Genomic DNA, 5,947 nt, shown 5'->3' on the forward strand with positions numbered 1-5,947 from the left:
AGTTCTCTGTGGACATGTTTCTCCAGCCGTTTTTGGATTATTTTCAGCAGAATCTTGCTTGCATGTGATATTAATGATAATGTTGCATAATTTCTGCACTCTGTCAGGTCGCCTTTCTTTGGAATGAGAACAAATATCAGTCTCTTCCAGTCAATTGTCCAGCTGGCTGTCCTCTAGATATTTTGGCACAATTTAGTGAGCACATCCAGGGAAGCATCTGTTTGTTGAAATATGCCAATTGGTATGTCACAGATATTTTTTACACATAGATAATTTGACTATCAGGGGTATGTTATGTGTTCAAGGCATTATGTTGTTGTTCTTAGGAACCTTTGAGTAGAAACCACCCCATACGTCCAGTGGCTTTTCAGAGGCAGTGGATCACAGTATTATCTTTATCCACAGAGTAACTGGTAGATTTGAACCAAGTGCCACAAGAGACAGAGAAAATTTCAGTACAAAGTGCATAGTTTCTCTTTTTATAATGCTTTACTAGCCTCTTCTCAGGGAGCTCTCTTGGCTTAATAGTAAGAAATTATATTGCCAATCTAAATTTACAAGGTTTGAGTCTACCAACTGCTGCATTAAAAAAGGATGGGCAATCTCTTCTGGTAAGATTTACTGTCTCAAAAATCCCACTGGAGAGACAGTGATGTGGTGGTTCTTACTCAGCTGTACAAATCAACAACAATTACATGTCATATTTAATGTAACCTAAAATGAAATTGTTGTTGTTATGTGCCATCAAGTCTTCTGTGACTCATAGTGACCCTGTGTACAACAGTCCTGAAGCCTTCTAACACACCTACCCCCATTGCCCTAGTCACTGTATCAAACCATCTCATCTGGGGTCTTCTTCCAGCCTCTGTTTAAAGAAAATATTTAAAAATAGTGCTCTGATTCCATTTGTTTCTTATTCTATTTTTTGAGGTATTCACCTGCACATAATAAAACCCATCTAAAAAGTTTTAAAGTTATAAAATGTATAGCATTGAGTATTAATATAATTACACAAATAAAACGTAGTTACTTTACCTTAATTTACAGGGTTGTTCCAGTAGCAACACTCTTAGTCAGGCACATTGTTGGGTGTTGAATTCATTTGTATCATCTTCAAAGGTCAACCATACAGTTTTGTCCCAATTAGAGTTCCAAGAAATTGGTTGACATTCTAGTTCTGTGAAAATTCTAACTCAGCTGAAAATTGAAAGTCCTGCAAGAACTAAAGGGGACGAGGAGGCACCTCATATCAAAGGGATTTAACAAGAGATAAAAGAAAATATGCTGATCTTTTCTATATTGAATATTATGCTTATATCCTTAGTTTAGAAGTAGAGGAGAAATCTAATCCAATTTAATCTAAACACCAGATTTTACACAAAGCAAAACAGTATCCATCTTTCTTAAATATACTTTTGTTGTTGATAAATCTGAGTCATAGCTACCCTACACAAAACATATCAAAAACTTTGCCCTTTCCTAAGCCATTTTACAATCTCCATTGTGCATAAGCCCATTGTTGCATTCATCATGTGAATCCATCATTCTCAAGGTGTTTCACTGACTCTACTTTCCTAAGAATGATGTCCTTTTCCGAGGACTAATGTCTCCTTATAAAACACCTAAAATATTTGTGATAACATCTCACTATGCTTGTTTCTAGGAAAGCCTGTGGCTGAAACTTTTCTGAGATAGACTTTTGTTTTCTTGGAAGTCCATTATATATTTGATACTATTCAGAAACACCACAATTCAAAGGCATCAATTCTTCTTGAAAGCAAGAAAAATACAAGAAAAATGTCCATTTGTGTTATGTTGACTATGCAAAGGCAATTGACTGTGTGGATCATAACAAATTATGGCTAACATTGAGAAGAATGGAAATTCAGAAAAATTAACTGTGCTCATGTGAAGCCTATACCTAGACCAAGAAGTTATTCTGTCAATAGAGTAAGGGAACACTTTTATTGTTGTTGTTGTTGTTATGTGCCATCAATAATGACCCTATGTACAATTAGTCTGAATCCTGTCCTATCCTGAGCTAATCTCACTGTCTCTGACACACCTTACCTACATTACCTTAGTTACTGTGCTAATCCATCTCAACTGGGGTTTTCCTCTCCCGTACTATCCCTTCACCTTTCCATGCATTATGTCTTTCTCCAAAGACTGGTCTCTCTTTGGCCATATGCCAAAAGATGGGAGATGGAGCTTCAAATTCCCAACCTCCAAGGAGAAACTTGGTCTCACCCTCTCCAGGACAGATATGTTTGTTCTGTTGGTAGTCCATGGTATGCTCAAGACTTTTCTTCATCATCACATCTCAAGGACACTTTTTTTTCTTCTGTAATTCTTATTCATTGTCTAGCTTTCTGACACATACCAAACAATTGTGAATGCAAAGGCTTAGATCAAACACACCTTACTCTCTAAAGTAACATGTTGCTCATCAGTACTGTGGAGTAGTCCCTCACAGAAGGCTTTGCCAGTGCAATTCATCTTTTGACTTCCTGGCTATTGGTCCTAAGAGTGTTGATTGTGAGGCCAAGTGGTTGTTAACAATCTCAAACTCTTTGTCTGTTATGATGTTTTTGCAATTGGCCCAGTGGTATGAATCTTTGTCTTCTTAATTTTGAGCTTAAATCCACATTGAAGTCTGCAGTCCTTGATATTGTGCAGCAAATACTTCAAGTCCTCTTTAGTTTCATCACGCAAACTTGTGTCTTCTGTATAGTGCATGTTGGTGATGAGTCTTCCTGTAATCCTGATGCGAGATTCCACATCATAAAATCCAGCCTCCTGAACGATCTGTTTCATATATAGATTTAAAAGGTATAGAAATAGTGTTAAATTATGATACGCATAAGGGCTATAACCTTTCTCCATATATATTTAACCATTATGCTTCGCAAATTATTCAAGAAACTGGACTTTATGAAGAATGTGGCAACAGGTTCAAAGGACCACTCATCAATTGCCTATGTTATTCAGAGAGACAGCCTTGCTTGTTAAAAGTGAAGAAGACTTGAAGCACTTGCTGCAGAAGATTAAAGACTGTAGCCTTAAATATAAGTTGGACCACAATGTTAAGAAAACAAAAAATTTCACCACTGAACTACTAGTCAACATCATAATAGATGGAGAAAAGACTGAAATTGTCAATTACTTCATCTTACTTGTATCTCTAATGGATGAATTGCACTGGGAAAGTCTGTGATCAGGGGCCTCTACAAGTTATTGAGAGATGTCAGCTAGACCATGGTCTTTTTGTCACTTGTTATGCATTTGAGAGCTGGACAATGAATAAGGATAACAAAGAAGAACTGATGCTTTTGAATTGCAGTATTAAAGAAGAGTACTTAATATATCATGTGCTACCAAAAGAACAATTCTTGAGGGGTAAAATAGCAAAGCTTCATACCACATACTTTGGAGATGTTACTAAAATGGGCTATACCTTAAAGAAGGTTATTATGTTTGGGAAGGTGGAGGGTCAGTGAAAGCAAAGAAGAATATCAAGGAGATGTATTGATAAAATTACTACAGAAGTGGATTTGAGTATTTCAAAGATAAGAGAATGGCACAGAATAAGACAGAGTTCAGGTCTGCTGTTCATAGAGTCATACTTGAATCAATGACATATAAAAACAATAACAATTCCTTGTAGAACCATTATATGCAAATAAAGCAATTTAAAAAAAAATCAGAACTTGGCTCTGGTTTACCTTTGTCTTTAAATTGACATCATTGCTCTTTTGCATTTAAAAGAGGTTCTTGATAGCTGATTTTCCCAGTGGATATGTTTTAGTACCATTACTGTGCTCCTTTTACATGTTCCACATACTGTGTATGTGAGAAATTAAAACAAAACAATCAATTATGTATCTTTTGCACGCTGTCCTAGAGAGAGGAAGGGCTGACTTAAGACCCCTGCATGCAAGCTGCTCAAGCTGGCAGCTCTGATCTCAAACCTTGTGCCCCTCCAGTGACAAAGGAAGACATTAAGCTTTAGGAGAAAAGGTGCATGACAAATTGCTTAGTAGAGCAGCTGTTTTCACACCATTCAACCAATTTAGATATGAAGGAGTCCTATAGAGTTGATGTCAGGAGACTACTTCAAGCCAAGATTCCTACAGAGCTTCAGTGCAGAACAGAGAGAACATCAAAGACTTTAGGAAAGGCAAATTTTCCCTGAAAGGACTTACAGTGGGGGGAATAATTCACTATTTTAATTCACAAATTTTAATATTCACAAATTTTAATTTGGCAACTACTAAAAACATTATAAAGGCAAAAACCAACAATAACTTTCACAGGCAAAATAGAAATGACCTAACACCTATTAAGAAAAACCACATAATGTCAAGAAAGCAACAGACAGCTTTAAACACTACTAAAATACAGATTAAGCCTTCTCAAAAACTAAATAAACCAAAAACACCTGAGAGAATATCAGAGACGTAATGAATACCACAGAGTCAAAAAGGCAATTTATATATGTTGATAATGAAGACTTTCAAACAGCTACGAATAAAAGTTCAGATGATGGAAGAAACAATGGAAGCCACAGATAAAAGGGATAACTTAGAGGTAGAGAACAAGAAAACATATATTCATGAAGAGTTATTTGAACAACTGTGGAAGAAGGAGAAAATTATGGAAGAAACAATGGGAACCAAGAAGAAAGCCAATGCTCCAGAGGCATGGAACCAGAAGAAATATATCGATGAGGAGGAACTTGCACAAATACAGAAAAAAATTAAAAAATAATAGAAGAAAGGACTGAAACTATGGCTAAAGAGAGAAAAGAACTTAAAAAATCATCACAAGATATAGAGGATACTGCTAACACAATTACAGAAATATGAGAAAGGCATGAAAACGAAATTCAGACAGTAAGACTAAAATGGCAGAAGGACAAAAAAAAACCCCACAAAAAACCAAAAACCAAACAGAAGAGATGGAACAGAGAGTTAGAGAGTGGGAAGACAAGAACCTCAATGGAAACAAGTTGTTGTTGCTGTTGTTGCTGTTAAGTTCTGTCGAGTTGTAGACAACTCATAGTGACCCTATGAATGAAAAACCTAAGTACTTATACAACTTTCATCGTTTCTCTAAGTTCATAGAGTTTCTAGGGACAAACTATTTCAGAAGTAGATGCCACTCCTGTTTCTAAGCCTGTTTTAATATGGGAGCGCCACCAAACACTCTCCACCATGGGTAACCATTATTGCATTGGACATATCAGTGCCAGAGTGTTAGCATCAGAGCAATCACAAAAATTAATATTAAATTACATGAGATGACATCTAAAGGAATAATATATGTATAATTGGAATTCCAGAATATGAGAGTCATAGAGAAATCACTGAGAAAATTGTGGAAGAGGTACAAGAAAAAAAAATCTTTCCAGGTATTATGAAGAACAAGAAAATCCACATTTAGAAATCTCAGTGAACACCAAACCAATTAGTCCCAAAAAGGAAAACATCAATACATATCATACTCAAATCTCCAAAAGAAAATATAAGGATAGAATACTGAAAGAAGCACAAGAAAAGAGTCACGCACAAAAGGAAACGTAATCAGATTAAGTTATGATTTTTCAGCAAGAAGACAATGTGATGTCATATATAGAAAATTGAAAGAAAATAACTGTCAACCTAGAATTCTGAACCCAGCAAAGCTCCTGTTCAAATATATGAAGAAGAAATCACATCCTTTGCAGAAAGCAAATAACTTAAAGAAGTTGTAAAAACAAGACCAAACCTACCAGAAATTTTAAGGAAAGTTCTCCACAAAGAGACGCCAAAATGGATGGATCATGTTGTTGTTATGTGCCGTCGAGAGGTTTGCGACTCATAGCGACCCTATGTACAACAGCCCTAAACCGTGCTCTATCCTGTGCCAATCGCATTGCCTCTGACACACCCATCCCGATTACCCC

Source organism: Elephantulus edwardii, unplaced genomic scaffold (genome assembly GCF_000299155.1).
Source record: "Elephantulus edwardii isolate Elephantulus edwardi_28Jun2011 unplaced genomic scaffold, EleEdw1.0 scaffold00095, whole genome shotgun sequence".
Lineage (NCBI taxonomy): Eukaryota > Metazoa > Chordata > Mammalia > Macroscelidea > Macroscelididae > Elephantulus > Elephantulus edwardii.